The sequence below is a fragment of the Caretta caretta genome, chromosome 5 (genome assembly GCF_965140235.1).
Source record: "Caretta caretta isolate rCarCar2 chromosome 5, rCarCar1.hap1, whole genome shotgun sequence".
Taxonomy (NCBI): domain Eukaryota; kingdom Metazoa; phylum Chordata; order Testudines; family Cheloniidae; genus Caretta; species Caretta caretta.
The window spans coordinates 102704498-102729995 of record NC_134210.1 but is presented as its reverse complement, the minus strand read 5'-3'; the positions used below and the strand labels follow the sequence as shown (position 1 = coordinate 102729995).

Sequence of the window (25498 nt, the reverse complement as noted above, 5' to 3'; positions counted from 1 at the left end):
TAAAACCGATTTCTAAAAAACCGACTTCTATAAATTTGACCTTATTCCGTAGTGTAGACATACCCATAGTGAAGCAGGGAGAACAAAAGGACAGATTGTAAGTACTGTATCAAGTGAATGAAAGTGGGGTAGGGACTACCAAAGTCATGGTCCCCAAACCTGAGGGAACAAGAAATGTTTAGGAATATGGGCAATAAACAGGAAGAACTGGAAATCTTAGTACACAACAAAATGATGATGCCATTGCCATCACAGTGATTTGGTGGGATCTATCTTATGACTGAAATGTTGTTATACAGCAATATAGCTTGTTCAGGAAGGACAAGTAGGGGAAAAAGGGAGGAAGTGTTGCATTGTACATCAAGAATGTATACATTTCTTGTAAGATTCAGAACGAGGCTTGAGGCAGACCATTGAAAGTCTCTGGGTAGATAAAAGCAGGAAAAAAACAGATTACATCACGATAGGCTTCTTCTATAAACCACCAAACCATGAGGAGGAGGTGGTAGAGGCATTTCTAGGACCAATAACAGAAAAATCCAAAATACTAGACTAGCAACAGGGGACTTTAAGTACCCAGACATCTGTTAGAAAAGTAACAGGGCAAAACACAAAATGTCCAGTAAGTTCTTGGAATGTGTTGGGGGCAACTTCACTATTCAGATGGTGGTGGAAGCACCACCAGATGGTGTTTTAGACTTTATTGAGACTAGCAGGAAAGAATTGGTTGCAAATTTGAAGGTTGAATGCACTTTGGTAAAAGTGATCAGGAAATGATAGATTTCACGATTTCTAAGGAAAGGAAGGCATGAGAGCAGTAGAATTAGGAAAATAGACTTTAAAAAAGCAGACTTTAACAAACTCAGAGAACTGATAGGTAAGATCTCATGGGAAGAAAACTGAAGGGGAAAAGGAGTTCTGGAGAGCTGGCACTTTCTCCAAGAGACAATATTAAAGGCACAAAAAAGCTATCCCAGTATGAAGAAGTGTAAGAGGCTGATATGGCTTCCTCAGGAGCCCTTTAATTACCTGAAAACCAAAAAGAAATCCTAAAAAATTGGAAACATGGATAAATTGCTAAGAATGAGAACAAATGAATAGCACAAGCATGAAGGGACAAAATCAGAAAGGCTAAAGAGACAACTAAGGGGAGATATGATAGAGTTCTGTAAAATCATGACTGGTGTGGAAAAAGTGAAGTGTTATTTACCCCTTCACAGAGCACAAAAACTAGGGGTCACCCAGTTAAATGAATAGGTGACAGTATTAAAACTCAAACAAAAGGAAGTACTTCTTCACACAACACACAGTCAGCCTGTGGAAACTGTTGCCATGAGATGTTGTAAAGGCCAAAAATATAACTGGGTTCAAAAAAAAAAAGAGAAGTCCACAGAGGTTAGGTCCGTGAGTTAGCCAAGAAGGTTAGGAAAGCAACCCCATGACCCAGGTGTCCCTAAGCCTCAAACGGCCAGAAGCCATGATTGGACAACCGGGGATGGATCACCTGAAATTGCTCTATTCTGTTTATCTCTTCTGAAGCATCTGGCACTGGCCAATATCAGAAGACTGAATGCTGGGCTAGATGGATCATTGGTCTGACACAGTATGGCTTTTCTTATGTTCTTACAAGGGACATAAAGGGCAACAAGATGATGTTCTTTAAATACAGTAGGAGCAAGAGAAAGACAAAGAAAAGCATAAATCCACTACCTAGTGGGGAAGGATATCTAATAACAGACGACACCAAGAAGGCCGAGGTGTTTAACGCCCATTTTTCTTTACTCTTTGCTATTAAAATTAATTGTGACTGAACGCTTAACAGCAAGGGATAAGGAACACAAGTAGAATAAGGAAAGAACTGGTTAAATAATATGTAGTGTATCCGTGTCAATCCCAGGATATTAGAGAGACAAGGTGGGTGAGGTAATATCTATTATCTTTAATCAATAAAAGATATTACCTCACCTACCTTGTCTCTCAGGATAAATAACATGTAGATAAGTTAGACATATTCTAGTTGGCAGGGCCTGATGAAATTCCGCCTAAAATACTTGAAGAACAAACTGAAGTAATCTCAAAACCATTAGCAATTATCTCTGAGAACTCATGGAAGATGGGCGAGGTCCCAGAGGAATGGAGAAGGGTAAATATTGTATCTATCTTTTAAAAGGCAGACAAAGAGGGCCTGGGGAATTATAGACCAATCAGCCTAACTTTGCTTCCTGGAAAGATACTGGAACAAATTATAAAACTATCAATTTGTAGGTTAGCAGGGTGATAAGTAGGGCTGCAGATTTATCACAGAATTTTAAAATAAAAAATCATGGAACAGTCTCGGTAAATTTAATAAAAGTCACAGGTTTCATGGTTTTTGATAAAAATTCTACGACAAATGAAATTCAACTATACATCATTAAAATCATAGGCCAGTGTCATCATCATCCTCTGCTGCTGACTTGTCCTTGCCCTGCCAAGGAGGCATGGACCATGTGGCCTGGCACCCAACCCTGATTCCAGACTAATGACAAGGAGAGGCTGTGGGTGTGGGGTGCAAGCCCACCCCACACTCACATCCTAGCAGAAGCTCCTGTGTCCTGGGGGTTGCCCCAGCTCTCCCTCTCCAGGCATTGCAACCTGGCACATCAAACTGCAGTGCTGCTCAGGGCGACTGGGCCACAAATGAGTGAGTGGTACTGTGACCCCATGCACCGGTCACAACACCAATCATTCAAATTTGTCCTGGCTGCTCCCTTAGAGCCTTGCAGCAGGAAGTCATGGACAAACAAAGAATTCACAGTATCCATTCTTCCTTTAACAGTCTTTACAATTACCTTTGTACATGTAAAACCCAAATGTGTTTAAGCTAAATGTGCAGCTAGATTTGCACTGATGAGCTTTGCATTCACAGAAAAGAGACAAGCTGAAAAATGGTCCCCAGAGTTGTATGTATTGTGTTGGTATACGGAAGATTATATCATCCTGTTAAAAACTAAAATTTCATCAGCTTTATGGGAAACTGTAAAATAAACATAGCGGACCAGAGTTGAAACAAATGCATTATCTTCTTTTCACTCTCTTGCCTTCTGGACTTGCATACATACCACTATCATGTACTGAGCCCAACTTTCAGACATGACTGTCTAATCTGATTACATTTTCACATGCAGCCTGGCACTTCAGGCAGGTAAAATCAGTAATTACTTGCCTGAGTTCCCAGTTGTATATATAAATCCCAGATTTGCATAATTTAGGCATCTGCTTTGGAGAATCGGGCCAATTTTGTGTATCCCAAATATATATGTAAAAATCTAAGTGGGTGGGTATCCATTTGGGGGCTTCACATGGTACAGATTGGAGGATGGCACAAGGAGCCGCCATGTACCCTATGCAAGGGCAGCGTAAATGGGGGAGTGCAGAGACAGCTCCTTTCGTTCACTCCTAGGTGTGCACATCAGCCCATTGTGGGCAGGGTGGAGATGACGGCCCATTCCTCCTCTCTCTGTTTTGGGTACACTGAGCGCTGGAGATGGGGAGGAATAGATTGCATCATAAAGGTTGTACCTCTCCAAACTCCTTATGGCAGAAGCAGTTGAGTTTAACTTCTGGGACTCTTTCTATGAGACTCAGACATATGGAGGGGGTATCTCCACACAAAAAAGGGCACTCGATGCTTGAAAGCTTTTTTGGATACTTATCACTCAATCCTGCCATTGTTGCGTGTGCAGAACTGGGACCAAATCCTACAGAGTCCTGTGCACCGTAAGTTCCTATTGCTTTTAATGGGAGTTGCAGTTGGTGTGCAGTATTTTACAGGATTATGTCCCTAATGTGTTCAGGTTTCAGAGTAGCAGCTGTGTTAGTCTGTATCCACAAAAAGAAAAGGAGGACTTGTGGCACCTTAGAGACTAACAAATTTATTTGAGCATAAGCTTTCGTGAGCTACAGCTCACTTCATCGGATCCTAATGTGTTCAGTGGGGATTGTGGCTGAGGATTGATGGTAGAATCAGAATCAAATATTTGTGTAACAGGGAACCACCAAGGATTTCCCTCTTGCATCAGATTCAGCTCTGGTACCAGCAGCACTGATTCCAATCACTAAACCCAAAGGCAGAGTGATCTCATCCTCCAGCTCCTACTTCATTTGATAAGAGGTTTGTTTACTCAGTTTAATATTTTTAATTAGACTCCATTGTTACAGAACTGTTGCAGTGTATTGCATTACAATAATTCTCCAAGATCGGTAAGTGAAACATTTTCTTCAAGTGTTTACTGCTCTCTGTGCTTTGTATTATATTCACACCTCCTAGGGCTCTGCACAAAAATAGCTGTCACAAATGAAGCTGAAGAATATTGGCTTTTAATTGGGCTAGGCACTTTGTTTCCATGATCAGTTTTGACCAGCTGCCTTCTCCCCCAGCCCCCCGCCTACACCATCACAGTTCAGATATAGCTCACAGAAACAACTGCTTCCAGCGGTTTTGTATTAATAATAAATTGCAAGGCACGTCCTCATCTGATATGCCCTTCTATTCTTCAGGAATAGGATTATTATAATCTTTGAGCATCCCTTTGATTCCACCAGTTTCTGTAGTGAGCATGGGCACTTGAGATGTACAACCAAGACTTATAGGAACGTAGTAGCATTTTTCTGAGACAAATAAAAGTGCTTCTAGTTCTTCTATGAACCCCAAAGGAGTCGAGAAATATTTCTTCTGTCTACCAAGCAAGCTCTACTTAAAAATAAAGTTTCCAGAATACCATGCTAGTCAGTGTATTAAAGAGAGAAATGTCTTTTTAGGTCAAGTAATTTAGACCAATGCAGTATTGTTACCAGCAATATATTTTTCAGCTTTTTTCCCTAGTCCAAACGTACATAATTCAGGGGATGGAGCGTCTATGTTTCTTTTGGGAAACTATTCCACAGTCTAGGAGACCTCATCTTTGCTTATATCAACCCCTATAGACAGACTCCTAACCATTTTTGTTGTTCTCTGAATTCCATCCCAGCTAATGAACATCTTTCTAGCACTGGGCTGTCCAGAACTAAACATAGTACTCTAGATTTGTGTTTTCTGCAGCTGTATACAAAGAGGGATGCTGATGAAGAGAAGATGCTTGGTTTATGCATTCCCAAATTGCACAGGCTTTTGTTGTTGTTGTCATATCCCTTTGCAGATTTGCACCTATTTCACTGTAGCCACCCTTAGATCTCTTTCAGCATTACTGCTTTTCAGCTGCTTCCCATTAAACACAGTACCTGTATTCCAGATTATTTTTATCTGGATAAGTATTATTAGCTTTCATATTTCCAAACTGGATCGCATTTACTTCCTACCTGTATTTCTAATCTCTCTTGGTCCCTTTGCATTATTTTCTCTATCCTCACTGGTGCTCACAACATCTGCCAATTTAGCATCAGCTGTGAACTCCCCTCCCTTTTCCAGTCCATTAATGCAAATGTTAAATGAGACTACTGGGTCTCCCGTTATCTCTGTTATATTTGACTGTATACCTCCCCACAAGATGATACATTGATATTTTTCATTATCCTGGGTTTACAGTCTTTCAGCCCATTTGCAATCCTTTTGACAGCACTCATTTCCAAGCCAATTTGAATTAATTAATTTGTGTCTATGTGGAGATGCTTTGTAATATTTAACACAGAATTATCAAAATCAAAAGGAGAGCTCCTAGGGTTGTTGAAAGTTCATCTTACAAGGGAAAAAAACAGGATGGGGTAATTAATTATATATAATAGCTCTTGAGATCTCAAGAGACTAGCTCTTCACACCTGGTGAGGGAGGCTGAAATGAGAAGCTGGGGAACCTGGTAAACAATTTAGGTCCACGTCAAAGGAGTGAATAGGCCACATTTGCTGGTAATATCCATCTGATGTCTGCACTCAGAAAGGGTTGAGGTTGCATCCTGAGAAAGCATCTACCTGTAAACTCCACTACGTGCTGAAGATACAATGGTAATCAAAGAGGTCAGGAATCTCTTCTGAAGTTCAAAGAGATTTAACATTCAATACAATAGTCATGCAATGATGTGCTATGTGTTTGACTAGGGCAGGGGTTCTCAACCTTTTTCTTTCTGATCCCCCCCCCCACCACCACCATGCTATAAAAACTCCACTGTCCACCTGTACTACAACAACTGTTTTTCTGCATATAAAAGCCAGGGTTGGTGTTAGGGGGTAGCAAACAGGGCAATTGCCACAGGGAGGCACAAAGGTAGGTTGCTTAGGCTTTGGCTTCGGCTTCAGCCCTGGATGGTGGTGTTCAGGGCCCCGGGTGTCAGCCCCATGCGGTGGGGCTTTGGCTTTCTGCCCTGGACCCCAGCAAGTCTAATGCCAGCCCTGCTCGGCGGACCCCCTGTAACCTGCTCATGGCCTCCCAAGGGAGCCCAGAACCCTAGTTGAGAACCCCTTGACTTGGGAAAATGGTCTAATGTGTTTCATATTGGCAACTTAAGTAGTGAACTATAATGGAAATTTAAAAACAATGGGTGGAATCTACAAAAGGATTTAGGTGTTGCAATGCTGAATGTCATAGGCATCTAGAAAATCACAGGAACAACACTATGATCCACAAAGCAGGACTAGGCAGGAAGAATGAAGGAGGGGCCAAACAGATTAGGGGAAGCAGAGATTAGGAACAACATAGAGGAGCTGTAGGAGAGATTTAGGGGAGATGATGGAGGGAGCAGCATGAGCAGGTTTTTGGATAAGGGGAGAAGAGTGTAGTGTGAAGGGATTTGGGGAGGGAGAGTTGACAGTCAGAAGGTTTTGGGGCAGGTAGAAAAGAGTGAAAGGAAAGAGGGGTTGGGACAGGGAAAAGAGGTTAAGGGTGGTTATCAGGGAAGAGGTAGGAGATCCTGGGCTACTGCTGGGCAGCAAGGAGAGTGAGGTAGTTTGGGGAGGAAAAAGACACCATAGGACTTGGTAAGGGGAGAAGAGAGTGATGGGATTTGGAGGAGACATGGGAAGGAAGGCAGTGAAAGGAGGACAGTGCAAGGGAAATTTAAAGGATGTATTTATAATGACTGAGAAGAGAAGTTCTTGGAGACTACAAACACCAGACAAATTCTGCCGCTGGGGAAGCCTGGGGGAACACAGAATGGAATCTGCCCAGAGATGCCTGGGGAGCCTGAAAGGAGTCAAAGCCAAACTAAGTTCACCTACCCCTAAATTCAGATCAAAATGACTCCCTTGGTCTCCCCAAGAGTTTCTTGGTGACTGTGCCAATGGAGCTTTTCTCCTACCATGGTTGGCAGAAAGATACTGACTTGGCTAGCTAATAATAAACTATCAAAGGTACCCATCAGAGAAATGGGTATATTACTAATGTTCAAACCATCAGACTTTGGGGTCATAAGTCAAAGCAAAAACCTTACTTCAATGCTAGGAAAAATTTCATTTCAAATGACATATCAGGGCTTTGAACTTGCTGTAATCTTCGAAAAATTCATGTCTGACCATTCACAAATTCAGAGCCCCCGGTCAATACTGTAAATACTCTGAACAATCTGACAGTTTTTGGATTTCTATTATTAGGACTGTATAAAGTCTATTGTCATATCAATGGAATGTAATATACTAATGAAACTTGATTTCTACAAACAATTGTTTACCTGTAGATGCTGCCTGCCATGAAAATGCAATTGTTAATGATGTCAAAATAGTTTTTCAGGGAGAATAGGGGCTAAAGGAAAATACAATAGGTTTTCCTAAGAAAATCAACATAAGAAATTGTTCTGAAAGGAACTTTACTTCAGTTTGTCTCAATCAAAGCTCTTCATCTGGGGTGAAACTCTCCCTTGTGCAGAGAACCAGCATAAGACAGCATACCACTTAAATTCCACTTATGTCCTACTTCGAAGATTTAAGTTGTTTTATACCTCTGCACAGAACTTTACCCTAAGGGCTTAACTGCACTTGAGTGATGTATGGGGATTGAAGCTGGTCTTCTGCACAGGGGTAAATTTCACCTACTGATTTCTAAGGATTTTCTAGGGAAAAATTGCAGAATTGAGGCCTAGGTTTGGTTCATGGAGATTGAATTAACTGGGTTGGTCTGAGAAATGTGGGAAGTTCCTTTTGCTGTGGTGGTGGTGTTTTTTGTAGATATGAACTAAAAGGACTTAATCAAGAACCTGACTTGTGCATTTCAACCCAGGATACCTGAGAGCAGACTGGAAAAGATGGGTAGCATTGTCTCACGTCTTTCCCTCTATTTTCAGTGTTCTGATCTCATCATTGGTATTTTAAGAGACAGATGCAGTCCTTAAATTGTTTGGAAGGTTACACTGTAGTTATCAAAACCCACCCTGTATCACATGCATGAGTGTCTGTGTAAAGACTTATTATTGCCAATATTCCACTGACTTATTTCAAAAGAGAAGGAGAAAAATGGTTAATGTTACTTCATCAAAATGAACAAGTATTGAAAAATACAGCACAGGGAACTCCCACTGTGCATGCAGCATGTCAGAATCTGTAGATGATTGCTACAAAATAAAATGAAGCTAGTTCCCCATGGTTACAGGTGTCCTAAAATATTGGCAGAGAGATGTCAATGACAGCAGATCTCTCTCAAAACCAACTTACTCTTTTCCTTTCCTCTCCATCTGCTCATTAATCTGCAGCAAAGCCAGGGAAGAGCCCAGTGAGAGTCAGCTGCCACTGCTGTGGTATTTCATCAAGGAAATACAGGCCAAAATATATTCAGTGCAAAATCTATGTTAATACAATGCTATGATTGAGGACTGAAACACACAAGACCTGATTCTCACTTACCCCAATGTCCCTTTACACTAACCAGACTGATACAAAAGAACCTTAGTGTAAATGAGAATCAGGTCCACAAAAGTCAGGGAACTGAAAGTTATGATTCCCATTGCAATTCTATCACATTGTGTTTATAAGAAACTAAGAATGGCCATACTGGATCAGACCAGTGGTTCATCTAGCCCAGTATCCTGTCTTCCGACAGTGGCCAGTGTCAGAGGCTTCAGAAGGAATGATCAGAACAGCGCAATTATCAAGTGATCCATCCTGTCATCCAGTTCCAGCTTTTGGCAGTCAGATTTAGGGACACCCAGAGCATAGGTTTATGTCCCTGACCATCTTGGGTAATAGCCATTGATGGACCTGTCCTCCATTAACTTATATCCTTCTTTTTTGAACCCAGTTACACTTTTGGCCTTCACAACATCCTCTGGTAAAGAGTTCCACAGGTTGACTGTGTGTTGTATGAAGAAATAGTTCTTGTGTTTGTTTTAAAAACTTGCTGTCTATTAATTTTATTGGGTGCCTCCTGGTTCTCGTGTTATGTGAAGGGATAAATAGCACTTCTTTATTCACTCTCTCCACACCATTCATGATTTTATAGATCTCTACCATATCTCACCCTAGTCATCTCTTTTCTAAGCTGAACAGCACCAAGTCTTTTTTAACCTCTCCTCATATGGAAGTGATTTCATGCCCCTAATCATTTTTGTTGCCCTTCTCTGTATTTTTTCCAATTCTAGTAATTTTTTTTGAGATAGGGTGACTAGGACTGCATGCAGTATTCAAGATGTGGGCATACCAGGGATTTATATAGTGGCGTTATGATATTTTCTGTCTTATTATCTATCCTTTTCCTAATAGTTCCTAATTTGTTAGCTTTTTTGACTGCCACTGCACGTTGAGCAGATGTTTCCATAGAAGTAGCCACAATGATTCCAAATTCACTCTCTTGAGTGGCAACAGCTAATTTAGACCCCATCATTTTGTATGTATAGTTGGGATTATGTTGTCTAATGTGCACTACTTCACATTTATCAACCCTGATTTTCATCTGCCATTTATGATGAGTCATCAATTTTGCAAGATCTCTTTGTAAATCTTCTCAGTCAGCTTTCAACTTAACTATCTTAAATAATTGAATATTGTCTGTAAACTTTGCCATCTTACTGTTTACCCCTTTTTCTAGATCATTTATGAATATGTTGAACAGCATAGGTCCCAGTACAGGTCCTTGGGGAACCTCTCTATTTACCTGTTTCTGTTGTGAAAACTGACCACTTGTTCCTACCCTTTGTTTCCTATCTTTTAACCAGTTACTGAGCCATGAGAGGACCTTTCCTCTTATCCCATGACTGCTCATTTTGTTTAAGAGCCTGTGGCACAGAACCTTGTCAAAGGCTTTCTGAAAGTCCAAGTACTCTATGTCCACTATATCACTCTTGTCCACATGCTTGTTGACAACCTCAGTGAATTCTAATAGACTGGCGAGGCATGATTTCCATTTACAAAAGCTGTGTTGACCCTTCCCCCAACATATTGTGTTCATCTATGTATCTGATAATTCTGTTCTTCACTATAGTTTGTCTGGTGCTGTAGTTAGGTTTACTGACCTGTAGTTGCAAGGATCACCTCTGGACCCTCTGGTCATCTGGTATTGAGGCTGTTTTAAGAGACAGGTTAGGAGTTCTACAATTTTATATTGGAGTTCCCTCAGAACTCTTGGTTCCTGGTGACTTATTACTATTTAATTTACCAATTTGTTCCAAAACCTCCTTTATTGACACCTCAATCTGGGACAGTTCCTCAAATTGTCACCTAAAAAGAATGGCTAAGGTGTGGGAATCTCTCTCACATCCTCTGCAGTGAAGACTAAGGCAAAGAACTCATTTAGCTTCTCCGCAACTGCCTTATCTTCCTTGAGTGCTCCTTTAGCACCTCGATTGTCCACTAGCCCCACTGAGTGTTTGGCAGGATTCCTGTTTCTGATGTACATAAAACATTTTTTTGCTGTTAGTTTTTGTGTCTTTTGCTAGTTGCTCTTCAAATTATTTTTTGGCCTGCCTAATTATATCTTTACTCTTGACTTGCCAAAGTTTAGGGTCCTTTTTATTTTCCTCAGTAGCATTGACTAATATATGTTGGTTTTATATATATATATAAAGCACCAATAACATTAAGCACAAGTTCTGTAACAATGATATAACCTAAAATAGCTTATACCACAATCCTGTTCACTTATGCTAAGTACCCTATGACACCTTGCATTTGCTGAAGTAAACATTTGGCATAAGCAGATAGAAAACTTGTCAAAATCAAGATACATTCATTCTATATCTTAGTACAAGCTACGGAACTACCTCCACAGACCAGTACCTGAAATGCTAATAACCAAAACAAAGATAAAGGAGGAACAGACCTAATGAGCTAGGGGACTGGGACAAAGGGGTTGAATATCAGTGACATGTAAAGAGATGTGTAACTTGTAAAATCATCATATAAAAATACCAGCTGAAACGTGTATCTTTGGGAGCACACCTTCTGCATAAGGTGAATTTGACATTGCTGCGTGAGATGGCTTCCCGATCATATGGAACCTTTTCCCTGGACTCTATTATTATTGGCTTCCAGCAATAAACCTGACTGAGATTAGTTATTTGGCCTCTTGACTATATTTCATAACAAACCTAAAGTGTGGCCAAGCAATTGACTCTACAATTTATCAACAGTAGGATTTGAGTTCCAATTTTTAAAGGATGTCTTTTTGCCTCTAACCGCCTCTTTTACTCTGCTGTTTAGCCATGATGGGATTTTTTTGGTCCTCTTGCTATTTTATTTATTTGTAGTATACTCCTTGGGAATAAAGTTTGTCCGTAACTCTGAAATGGTCCATAACTCTGAACAAGATGTTACAGACTTCAGCCATGGGAGAGTTGGGGCTGCAGCCACAGGGTGGGGGGCGGGTTAGGACTCTGGGCTAGGGGGATTCAGGGCTTCTGCCCCCTGGGAGCACCAGGGCTAGGGTGACCAGCTGTCCCGATTTTCACAGGGACAGTTCCAATATTCAGGGCTTTGTCTTATATAGGTGCCTATTACAACCCACCCCTTGTCTAGATTTTTCACATTTGCCATCTGGTCACTCTAACCAGGGCTCAAGGCTTTAGACTTGGGAGGGAGTGCTGGGGCTTGGGCTTCAGCCCCACGACTCCGTTCCCGGTTTAGCCTCATGGTGGGTGCCGGGGCTTCAGCCCCACGGCTCCGCTCTCAGTTTCAGCTGGGGGCAGGGGCGCTGGGGCTCATGGCTTTAGCTATGGGGGGAGCACTGGGGCTGAAACTGACATTCCCCTGGTAGCTAAAGTCCCGAACTCCAGCCCCCTCGGTGGGGCTGAATCTGCAAACAGAGCCGGAGGGCTGAAGTCCTGAGCCCTGGCACCCTCTGTGTGGCTGAAGTCAGGAATGCCAAGCCCCAGCACTCCACCCGGTCTAAAGCCCTGAGCCCCAGTGATCCCTAGGATCAGAAGCCCTTAGGCCCCCACCCCCATCCCACGCCCATGCCTGGAGCCCTGACCTGCCCCCTGCACCTGCAGCCCCAACCTCTCAGTGTCTGAAACCTGGAGCTTCAGGGCTAAAACCCAGAGACAGTACAATATTTGCTTTTTTTTTTTTTTCCTCCCGTCTGTGCTGCTGCCTGATTGAGGACTTCCAGTTTCACAGGGTGTCTGGTTGAGTGGTAAGTCCGTAACTCTGGTGTTTGTAAATTTGAGGTTCTACTGTACATTTTGTTTGAGCCCCTGTTGAGGTGTTTTTAAATAGCTTTCATGCAACTTTCAGGCATTTCACTCCTGTTTAACTAGCTTCCTCATGCTAAATGCTACTGTGGTGGGTTTCTTTGGTATTTTCTTCCCTATACGGAAGTTTAAATTTAATTACATTATGGTCATTATTACCAAGCAGTTTAGCTGTATTCTGTGCTCCACTTAGGACTAAATCAAGAATTGCCTCTCCCTTTATGGGTTCCAGGACTAGCTGCTCCAAGAAGCAGTCATTAATGGTGTCTAGAAATTTTATCTCTGCATCCCGTCTTGAGGTGACATGTACCCAGTCAAAATAGGGATAGTTGAAATGCCCCATTGTTGCTGGGTTTTCTGTTTTTGTAGCCTCTCTAATATCCCTGAGAATTTCACAATCACCATCTCATCCTGATTAGGTGGTCAGTAGAATATTCCTATCGCTAAACTCTTATTTGTCAAGCATGGGACTTCTATCCGTAGAGTTTTTATGGTACAGTTTGATTCATTTAAGATTTTTACTATATTTGACTCTGTGCTTTCTTTCACATATAGTGCCACTCCCCCACCAGCATGACCTATTCTGTCATTCCTATATATTTTGTACCCCGGTATTACTGTATTCCATTGATTATCATAATTCCAACAAGTTTCTGTGATGCCTATCATATCAACATCCTTATTTAATACCAGGCACTCAAGTTCAGTCATCGTACTATTTAGATTTCTAGCACTTGTATATAAGCACTTATAAAATTTGTCAATATTTAGATGTCTGCCTTCATGTGATGTAATTGAGTGGGGGACTCTTTTTCATTTGACTGTTTCTCTGCAGTTTCTAACTTTGCTTTATCAACTTCCACCCTCTTCTATTTACTAAGGTATAGAGCATCCCCATTAATCAATAATCCCCTAAGGAATGTCTTTGTCCAAACCATCTGCTCCTCTGTATCTGCTGGCTTTCCCCCAAACCCTTAGTATAAAAACTTCTCTATAACCTTTTAAATTTTGCATGCCAGGAATCTGGTTCTGTTTTGGTTTAGGTGGAGCCCATCCTTCAGCTATAGGCTCCTTCTTTCCCCAAAAGTTCCTCAATTTCTAATAAACCTAAATCCTCCTCCCAATGAGGATCATCGTCTCATCCATGCACTGAGACCTTGCAGTTCTCCTTGTCTAATTGGCCCTGCACACAGAACTGGAAGGATTTCAGAAAATGCTACGATGGATGTCCTGGATTTTAATCTCTTCCTTAGTGGCCCAAATTTGGCCTCCAGGACCATTCTCCTACATTTCCATATGTCACTGGTACCTAATGTACCACAACCACCAGCTGCTTCCAGCACTGTACGTAAGTCTATAAAGATGTCTCAGGAGGTTTGCAACCTTCACATCCAGCAGGCAATTCACCATATGATTCTTCCAGTCATCACAAACTATATTTTCTGATCATTGAATCCCCTATTATCTGTCTCTTCCCAATAACTGCCACCCCCCTAATCCCCAGAGGGGTATTCTGAGTGCGAGAGGATACCATGACATCATCTGGAAGGAAGGTCCCAACTATGGGGTTCCCTCTGCTACAGCTTGATGTTCTCTTTCTCTGAGACCTTCATCTTCCTCAACAGCACAGAGGCTGTCAGACTGTGAGGGGGGTGGGGGGGGGGGGACTGCTCTACTGTGTCTCTGAAGTCTCCTCTATGTAACTTTCTATCTTCTCTAGCTCCTCCAGTTCAGCTGCCCTGGTCTAAAGAGCCTGTACTTGGTCTCTGAGGGTCATGAGTTGCTTGCACCAAATGCACACATACGCCACCCGCCCACAAGATAGGTAATCATACATGCTGCAGCATAGCCCCCACTCTGTTGCTAGACTTCTTCCTGCATTAGTTTCACTCTTGCCGGGTTTATTTTTTGTTTGTTTTTTTGGGAACGGGGGGTTATTGGCCTAAGTTTAGAGTATGTTTGCTAGGTGTAGCTGCCTCTCACACTCCCTCTCTAAACTCCCTTGCAAAACTAGATAAGTTCATGGAGGATAGGTCCATCAGTGGCTATTAGCCAAGATGGACAGGGATGGTGTCCCTAGCCTCTGTTTGCTAGAAACTGGGAATGGGCAACAGGGGATGGATCACTTGATGATTACCTGTTCTGTTCATTCCCTCTGGGGCACCTGGCAGTGGCCACTGTCAGAAGACAGGATACTGGGCTAGATGGAACTTTGGTCTGACCCAGTATGGCTTTTCTTATGTACTCCCTGTTTGCTAGATCCTCTGGTTTCTTAGGAGCTGATGTTTTAAACCCCTGTTCTCCTTCAGTTAGCCCTGTCTCCTTATCAAGGGCTCCAAAAGGGATTAGGGATCAAAAGATAGCAGGCTAGAACCTTGTTATTAAAGTGTCAGCCTAGCCTAGCAGGCCACTTGCTTAGCACACAGCTCCCAGACCAGACCACACTATAAACCTCAAGCAAGCAATCACACAACAAACAAACCGACAACAAACTCACCCCCAAAGTTTGCTGCCCCTGTTCCTATACATAGCTTAGGTATACAGAGAGATCACCTCATCCACCATGGAAATGCCTTGAAGGTAGAAGTTGGTGGCAGCCTTACAGAGCAACACTCCGCACCAGTCCAGGTTAAATAGTACATACTAACTTATCCAAATTAAATTAAAGGAAATTTTAAGTAGGTAGATAACAATCTGCTAGCTGGAGGTTAGCCAGGACACTGGGGCTGCCACTAATACACAAACAAAATGGGCAAACCGTGCCATGGAACTGCAAAGCAGGTATCGGTATGCACTTGACAGCACCATGTCACCCAAATGCATAGTAATATGAACATTGCTAGGTGTAAGGTTTCAGAGTAACAGCCGTGTTAGTCTGTATTCGCAAAAAGAAAAGGAGTACTTGTGGCACCTTAGAGACTAACCAATTTATTTGAGCATAAGCTTTCGTGAGCTACAGCTCACTTCATCGGATGCATACTGTGGAAACTGCAGAAGACATTATATACACAGAGACCATGAAACAATACCTCCTCCCACCCCACTCTCCTGCTGGTAATAGCTTATCTAAAGTGATCACTCTCCTTACAATGCGTATGATAATCAAGTTGGGCCATTTCCAGCACAAATCCAGGTTTTCTCACCCTCCCCACCCTCCCCCCCCCCCACACACACACAAACTCACTCTCCTGCTGGTAATAGCCCATCCAAAGTGACCACTCTCTTTACAATGTGTATGATAAATACTGTAAACAAATGACCACATAATTGTGTTTGAAAAAATGAACAGGCAGGAAACACTGGATACTTGTTGAATTGCAGGTGCATGTTTATATACAAAGCTACTTCCTGTAGTATCATATATCTATAATCTATATACACAAACTCCAATATTCCTGAAACAGGTTACACTGACATCACATGATACTTACGTACTCAAGTGAATTGTGTGCAAAGTGTGTGCATGTGCACGCACACACACAGTCTGAGGGTTTCCTTACATGTCAGATAAAAAAAAAATTCTTAACAGTGAAAGTAATTAACCATTGCAACAATTTACCAAGGGTCACGGTGGATTCGCCATTACTGACAATTTTAAAATCAAGATTGGATGTTTTTCTAAAAGATCTGTTCTAGGAATTATTTTAAGGAAGTTCTGTGGCCTGTGTTATACAAGAGGTCAGACTAGATGACCACAATGGCCCCTTCTAGCCTTAGAATCTATGGAAAAAACCCAGGGGCAGATCTTCAGCTGGTGTAAATGATCACAGATCCATTATTCAGGCTTAATTTAATTAGACTTTATTCAGGCCTAATTTCATTAGAATAAAGACTGGGAGTTTTCACTACAAAAACTAATTTCCTGCTGCTGATACTCACACCTTCTTGTCAACTGTTTGAAATTGGCCACCTTGTTTACATTGACCTCATTAGCACTACAAAAATAATTTCCACCCCTTCTTGTCAACTGTTGAGAATAGCCCACTTCCACTTTAATTGAATTGGCTCATTAGCACTGACTCACCACTTGGTAAGGCAACTCCCATCTTTTCATATGCTGTGTATTTATACCTCCCTACTGTATGTTCCACTCCATACATCTGATGAAGTGGGTTTTAGCCCACGAAAGCTCATGCCCAAATAAATTTGTTAGTCTCTAAGGTGCCACAAGGACTCCTTGTTGTTTTTAAGGGAAAAAGATTTCTTTGAATGCTATGTAAATTACTGATACAGGAAGGCCCTAAATTTTTTCCTGCCTTGACTGTATCTTGGTTTAACTCCTGTTCAAATACCTTGGCACCCCTATAGTTATCATTGTTTATTGCTTATTTCTCTTGGTGCCCAATTATGCTACTGGTAGGTGCTTGCAGTCAGAGAAGGGCACTGTCCTTACACTATGAAACTCAGATTCTAAAGGTTTGTACTGTATGGCTCCATCAGCACCGAGTATAACTCCAAGGTTTGGAAGAGGCTCTGACCTCCTACAGAATTTCCTGGTCCACAGGTGGTAATGCTACCAAATAAATAATAATACTTTTTAAAAAGTGAACCTTCTCCTGTGCTCCCCCACTCCTCACTGGAGACAGAAGGCATGTCAGTCCAAGATTCCATACAGAAACCTACTATTTCCCAGTATTTCTTTCAAGCTGAGTGCTGTTCCTTTATCTCTCTCTTTAACTGACTTTTTCTGAGCCTGACCAGGAGCAGACTGGAATGCTTAGTGATGATGAACATAGAAGTCTTCCCCCCTAAACCCCCACCACACAAAAGAACTCTAGCAAATCAAAAGTCTCATTGCTGGCTGAAGTTGTTAACAGCTTGTATTTAAGGGGACTGGAAGACTGCAGAGATTAAAGTTGGCGTACAGACCCTTTGACCTCCAGTGATTCACCTCTAGCCTCTATCAATAATTGACGTCAGATGGCTGCTCAGTGGCTTGTGTGAAAAATATGGTAGTTTTAGTCCAGTTTCTAGTGGACGCGGGGTCTACATTACAAAAGCTGCCATCACTATTAACATCTGTGCTAAGAGGCCAAGGAGTGAATGGGAATGGAAAGTGAACTACCCTGTCACTCTAGAGGTGATTCATTCGGGTCAGGATTGACAGTTATTGGCAGAACAATATAAGGAATCTTGTACTGCTTGTGTTTTACCTCTTCCGTGGCTGAATAAAGGAATTTAGGTTCCAAGTCTGTAAATCTAGCACTCTTCAGACACACAGAATTCACCTAAAACAATAATAAAATCTCTCATTTCCAACCCATGTCTTCGCTTACATGTAACTCCTAGAACCCAGGAAGGATCACATATATGGGAAAGCATAACATCAGAAAACAGACAGCAGCCTGAGCTGCTAGTTGCTGTTTCTGTATAACTAAAAATAGGCAAGGATGACAGTGAGCCACATTTGCACAAAACGACAGCCATGGTGCAACAATAAACACATAATAAGGAACACTTAAAAGACAAACTGAGTTCTTACTTGAAGTAGGACTTTCTGGTTTGCCCTATACCCCGGTGATATCCTTACCTATTCACAAGTTTTAGTACAATTTTTTTTTTTTTTGTATTTCAGTAGTGCCAGGCAAGATCAATGCCCTGTTGTGCTAGGCGCTCTATGTGCACAAAGTAAGATTGTAAACTCTTTGGGAAGGGGCTATTTAAATAGACAAGATAGACAAAGGTTGTGAGAAAAGTGTTATCCCCATTTTACAGACGGGGATTTGAGGCAGAGAGTGACTAACGCCAAGATTTTTAAAAAATTGGTACCTAAAGTTTGGCTATAAATCTTTTTTTAGATAACTAAATAAATGGCCTAATTTTCAAAAGTGCGGAGCTCTCAAGTGCTCTCATTAAAGTCAATAGTACTTTTGAAAGGCTGGCCCTTTATTTAGGTGCCTCGGTAAGAATTAACTTAGTAGCCTAATTTTAGGTTTTAGGTTTGAATATCAAAGCCCAAACTGACACAGAAAGTCCATGCTGGAACTAAGAATTGAGCTCATATCTCCTGTGCTGCAGATCAGCACCTTAATCACAAGACCATCCTGTCAATTATTTGAGCTATATAAGCTTGACTGTGAACAATATGATGGTTGCAAGAGTGATACACTCAAGCTGTCAATCATAAATCCAGAGGAAGCACTGTTGGGAATGAATTAAGAGAGATCTCTGGTGTCTTCAGGTATCAGGCTGGGTAATCCCTCAAACAAATTGCATTTAAAAACCTGGACTTTAAATAAAATAAAATAATTTAAAAAACCCTCTACATCCCTCACCAAAAAGAAGGCACTGTCCTTGAATCTGGTGGGAAAGCTGCATAGAAGACAGAACTTGTGTGCATCAGCAGAAGATGTGACAGTAAAACATTATGCTTTTTTATTTTTTATTTCCTGCTCTCAGGATGGTTGCAGTCAAGGTGGCTTATTTTCAGTCTAGTATGCATGAATTTTATGTTCTGGGACTCAGACAGTGCCCCCAAATAAGGACAGGGGGCTTCCAGGAAATGGAAGTGAAAACGCTTTTCTTCTCTACCCTGTTGAAAATGTAACCATTTCATTCTTAGCAGCAGCAAGAATCTTTTCTTCCTGCTGTTAGGTTAGCAGCAGTCTAAGTTGTAAAAAGCTTTACTAAGGTAATAATAATATATAGGCTGTTATGTCTTGGGAATCTATTCTGCAGCTAAACTGGGCATGGGGTGGGAACTCAATCTATCCATTACATAAACTTACATCTCGTCTCTAAACTACACAGATATTGGCTACTAGTTCCTCCTTTTTTACACACAACCTATGTTATTTTAGCACTGGCAACTTAGAGAGATAAATGCCAGCCAGGAGCAGGTTGTCTGGGGTGGAAGTAGGTGTCCTTTAGAGGTGGCTATAGCAGGGCCAGATCCCTGGCTGGCTCTACTGAAGTCAATAGAGTTAAGCTGACTACATCAAATGAGGGTGTGGCCTGAGATATGTGTCTAATTTTTACTATCAAAGAACCACCACCATGTATAAGATTAATGCTTGTGAATATGAACTTTATGTTTGATTTTTTGTATGCTGCATTGGAACGTAGGTCACAAGAAATGTTCAACAGCTTTATTTGCATAGACTGCTTAATCTTTTATAGAGCCTGCAAGAACCCATGTCTTCTCCCAATGAAGTGAAGTGTTCTGACTCTGTTTCCAGCTGGTGAGTGTGAATGAAACTTCTCACTAGAATTAGAAGAATTATTCATGGCATTTATCTTCACAAGCAATAAGCAGGTGGTCCTGTAACATACAGAAAGCAATTACAGTATGTCTCTCTTCTGGGACAGGGACTGAAAATAAACCATGTCACTTGTAATGCACTTGGAATTTTCTCTAATGATTTGCGGAAAAATACTTATTAAAACCAAAGTTTCAATATTAGAGGCTGCATACAGATTATTGCCTGTTTAAGAAACAGGCATCTCCTCCTACAGGGCTAAGACAAGTCAGTACAATGTGGCTTTCAATCTAGGTTGCATTCAGATGCCCTAACTTCCACTCTTGGCTGATCTCAATCATAGAAATCTTCTCCTTTAACCTTCAGGTTTTGTCCCCAACTAATCGTAGTGTAATTCCAACATCAGTAATTACAAATATGTTAAAAGCAAATCTAGGCAACCCGCTCCGATTTTGTGAAAACCTTGGTTAAAAGATCATGAAACCTCCCTGGTTTTGAATAGTGCTCTTCCATTTTGTATGGGTGTTAAATCGCTCAGCACCTACATCTCAGATGTTTGCTCTGTAGAGGATTATATCGGCAGCCCTATTCCTTGGATAGGTTTCACTTTTAGGTGACATGCTTAGCAATCTAGTACTTATCTTAGGTTCATCACTTCAGATCCAGGTCAAAAAAGCATTCGAGCATGTGGTTCCACTGCCAGAGAGTTTTGCCATTGACTGCAATAGGACCAGGCCTGGGCCTTAAGCATTCAGTCCTGCAAACACTATGTACTTGAGTACAGTTACTCACATAAGCTGTTGAATGGGACAGTTCATGTGAATAGGTTATAAGCATAAAGGTTTTACAGTGTCAGGGCTTCATATACCTTTACTCTGCTCTCTACATCACAGAGGCCCCCCCTTCCATTCAGTTGCCAGCCTGAATAGCAGCAATCTCTATAAAAGCTTGTTTTTGAGCTAACAAATTCAGGATGTGTCAAGACTCAGGCTTTTGCTGAATGATCAGTTCTTATAAATGCCCTTCTAACTTCTTTGACCTCTCACTGAGACATAGGCCAGATTAGTTCCAGAGTACACAGTGGTACTACATTACCAATCAGTACCACTGTAAGGCCAGGAAGAGGGTGCTCCCTTTTATCACCCCACCTCATTCCCCATATGATAACTGAGTTCTTAAATTGATTGGTTTACTTATCTAGATCTGCAACTATCCTTCCATGTATGTATGTATATGCTTATAGAAGAGGTTGAGCAAACACTCAGTCCAACTAGATTTCCAATATAGTATTTGATTAATTACACTCTATGAACTACAGAAAGACCTCCCCAGCAGGAGCTCCTGGATAATATCCCTCAGCCAAGTTCATTGCCATCAGTATATAATATCTGGATGGGGTGAATGTGACAAAGGGACTAATAAAGCATTAAAATGAAAGTAATGAACAAAATGGGAAATCGAAATTGAGAAGCCAATATGTTTGCTTGTAGTCTCTTAGGCCACATCTACCCGTAGCTATGCCTCTGAACCCTGTAACATAGACACAGACTACAGTGACAGAAGGGGTTTTTTCATTGCTATAGGAACTCCACTTCCCTAAATGACTGTAGCTAGGTTGACGGAAGCATTCGTCCAGCAGCCTACCTGTGTCTATATCAGAGGTTAGGTCAGCATAGCTAGAGCATTCTGGGGTGTGGAATTCTCACGCCCTTGAGAGCTGTAACTATGTTGACACCAGGCCTTATACCTTATTTAATTACACTCCACCTTGCTCCAATGAGCCATGCAATAATGCTCCAGTTAAATGAACAGGAGTGCTCTACAAGCATGCATAGTCATCCAAACAATGTGGTTGGATCTTTCTGATCTTTGGGTTGGAGGAAGAAGGATGTTTTTGTGGCTAAGGCAGTGGGCTTGGGTGATTTAGGTTCAGTTCCAGACTCTGTTAGACTTTTTGTGAGAACTTGGGCAAATCTCTTAATCAGCCTGTGCCTCAGTTTCCTACCTGTAAAATGGGGATAAGACTTTCACTCTCCCATCACTTTAAAGGTGCCCCTTTTAAAGGATATTCCTCTAATAAATTAGTATTTTAATGGAAGAAGAGATGAGGGGAATTTTTCTGCCTCCAATGGATTGTAGTTTGCTCTCTGGATACTACCAAAGCATCCCTGCCAGAACTTACTCTTACCCCTGGCTCACAAAGATCCTGGACTTCTAAAGAGCAACTTTTTTGTACTTAAAGTTCACAGATTGCTTTTTTAAAATAAGCCATTTGCCCAAACATTTCCAGTGGGAGCCTTTTTTCCTGAGTAATGACTACAAAATGTGTGAAGGGGATTAGGATCCTTCAAGGGGGTAGGCATTAAAAATTCTGCATTTACCAACAACAAGACAAACACCAAGACATTTTTCATAAATATTCAGTCAAAACTAGAACTGCACTCCCTGCATTCTCCCTTTTTATGTTTTCCAAAGAATATCCTAATGTATGAGTTCACAGACAGAAATTCATTGCAACAGCAAATTTTAACTGACTCTATCAAAATTGGTTTTTGAACTTAAAAATGTATTTGTTCCAGAAACACCATCCCACAAGTTAACGGGAATAATACCATACAATCCATATGACCAATTAAAACTCAAACCTTTAATTTTGGATTTCTGATAGAGTAATTGCAATCAACTGCTGCAGAACAATTTACACATAAATAAATATTTGAAGTAACTATTCAATAGATAATTTCAAATTTACCTAAGATATAAATATCTACAGATAACTTGTAAGTAGAATGAGAGGCTAATTCTTTCATCTATATGATTTATTTGCTCAGCTCTGGGTACCACACAGTAGCATATGAGATCCCAATGAGAGTTTTGCATGAATAAGTTTCAGAGTAACAGCCGTGTTAGTCTGTATTCGCAAAAAGAAAAGGAGTACTTGTGGCACCTTAGAGACTAACCAATTTATTTGAGCATAAGCTTTCGTGAGCTACAGCTCACTTCATCGGATGCATACTGCGGAAAGTGTAGAAGATCTTTTTATACACACAAAGCATGAAACAATACCTCCCCCCACCCCACTCTCCTGCTGGTAATAGCTTATCTAAAGTGATCACTCTCCTTACAATGTGTATGATAATCAATTTGGGCCATTTCCAGCCGAAATCCAGGTTATCATACACATTGTAAGGAGAGTGATCACTTTAGATAAGCTATTACCAGCAGGAGAGTGGGGTGGGAGGAGGTATTTTTTCATGCTTTGTGTGTATAAAAAGATCTTCTACACTTTCCGCAGTATGCATCCGATGAAGTGAGCTGTAGCTCACGAAAGCTTATGCTCAAATAAATTGCTTAGTCTCTAAGGTGCCACAAGTACTCCTTTTCTTTTTGCATGAATAAGGACTGCAGAATTTGGCCTTTAATAAGTATGAATCAGTCATTCACACGAAAATGCAGCCATTCCTGGAATGAAGTACAGCACCTGTTTAACAGCACCCAGAAACACTACCCAACATATTAGGATGGAAAGTAAAGAACACTGGGCTTGATTCTGATTTCACTCACTCTTGTGTAAATCAACTGTAACTCAACTGAAGTTATACCAGTGTAAAAGTAGAGGTGAGATGAGAATAAGTCATAGGGTGTCCAGTACAAACTACATATGGAATTGTGGTGGTCAGGTTCCAGCCTGCCTCTGTTATTGGAGCTAACACCCCAATAACTCCCTTGCAAAAAGTGTCAGATCTTTAATCATCAAAGTAGTTTAGACCTTGGTTTTATATCTCACTTTGATGATGAAGGAACCATCACTTTGGCATCTCCTAACAGGAGATTGAAGCACATGCTAAGTACTAATTTAGAGAAAAGAGTGCCACCTACTGAGTCAACAATACCACAAATAGATACAACATATACACATAATTATATACTGAAACAGGATAATATAGTGATATGAACTGTGGCCTCAGAAATGCACCTGCAGTTTCTGTGGCAGTAAAAGCTATGCTTGCATACCTGCGGGATGGATTTAGCCCACACATCATGTCATTTACTAAAGTAATCATTCCATCTTCTCTCAGTTGTGTGCCTCCTTTCAGTTTCATACTTATAAGGTGTAATAATTGCATGGGTACATTTGCACCAGCAAATTAATAGATGTGAATCATGCAAACTCATTGGTTAAGTGCATGTGCAAATGAGCACTTGGGCACCTACCTATTGTTTTGTACACACAGTTAACTCATGTCCACATATAATTGTGGTAAATTTGTGTGCAGTTGCAGGAACACTTATGTATGTGGACTCCAGCTTCCCTTTTTTGGAACTGTGGTCTCTTGGTTCTGTGGTCTATCAGCAAAAGACTATTTCAAACAGGTGCTACATTACATTCTGCTTCCATCGGGTAAAAATGTAATAGGCACTTATGCTGGTACCCTTACTCTCGTGAGTAGTCGACCTGTGTCAGTAAAGACTACTGATTACTCACATGAGTAAGGGTTGTTTCATGGAATTGAAAGCTTAATACAAAACTAGGCAGAGTCTTCCATCCTTCTTTACTTCTTGTAGGGGAGGGCGATGGGGAGGCAAGAAATCTAATGGGTTTTTAAAAATCTGTTTACACTATTCACTCCCACTTCTTTACACCTAGAATATCCAGGTGACTTGGGTGTCATTTTAAAGCTCAGAATCTAAATTTTAAAACTGCGCCTACCTGTTACAAGTGGCTGAAAGGAAATTGGGTGCTGGGGCAAGCCCAGTATAGTAGGTCTGAGGGTGTAATCTGCTTTTCTCAACATGTCTGTTGTACCCAGTGCACTAGACGCTACTAAGAGAATGCACAATTCAAGCATAGTGAGAAACTCCAGCACAGCTTTCTTGTGCCTCTCAAGACACTATCCCTCCAGTGCTTGTCCCAGGGTCATGCTGTTCCATACTACTTTCCAGTTAGAGCTGTGTGTAAATTGCACAATCTGCCCCATCATGAGCGAATGGATCACTCTTTGAAACATGCTTTTACAAAGGTTAATTGTCATTTTATATAAACATACATAATATCTTTGACTATTAGGGTAAATATGCCTAATGGCCTTTGATGGGATGTTAGATGGGGTGGCATTAGTTACTACAGAGAATTCTTTCCTGGCTGTCTGGCTGGTGGGTCTTGCCCACATGCTCAGGGTTCAGCTGATCGCCATATTTGGGGTCTGGAAGGAATTTTCCTCCAGGGCAGATTGGCAGAGGCCCTGGGGTTTTTCGCCTTCCTCTGCAGTGTGGAGCACGGGTCAGTTGCTGGAGGATTCTCTGCTCCTTGAAGTCTTTAAACCACGATTTGAGGACTTCAGTAGCTCAGACATAGGTTAGGGGTTTGTTACAGGAGTGGGTGAGTGGGATTCTATGGCCTGCGTTGTGCAGGAGGTCAGACTAGACGATCATAATGGTCCCTTCTGACCTTAAAGTATGATTCTATGTGATTCCATCTATGTGATCCTATCTATGATTCTATGTGATTCTATCTATATGATTCTATGATATAAAAATAACCAGTAGGGTTCAATGATGAAACATTTCTTATTAATATTTCTAGTCATTTAGAAAGTTCCTAGCTAGTTAATCTATCTAGTCTATCTTCTGCATTTTCATACAGCCTATCCCCATGGTACATAGGCCAAAATTAATGTGTGCAAAAGCCCAGAACAGAGAGGCATCTTTCTCTTTCGATTC

At 41.2% G+C, this 25498-nt stretch overlaps 1 long non-coding RNA gene across 1 annotated transcript in view; it reads left to right on the top strand.

The window, feature by feature from the left end:
* Positions 1 to 25498, top strand: part of LOC142072206 (uncharacterized) — a 72028-nt gene that overhangs the window by 18692 nt on the left and 27838 nt on the right. The window contains exon 2 of the long non-coding RNA XR_012668608.1: positions 19698 to 19759. This is a non-coding gene — a long non-coding RNA (uncharacterized LOC142072206). The remainder of the gene's footprint in view (positions 1 to 19697; positions 19760 to 25498) is intronic.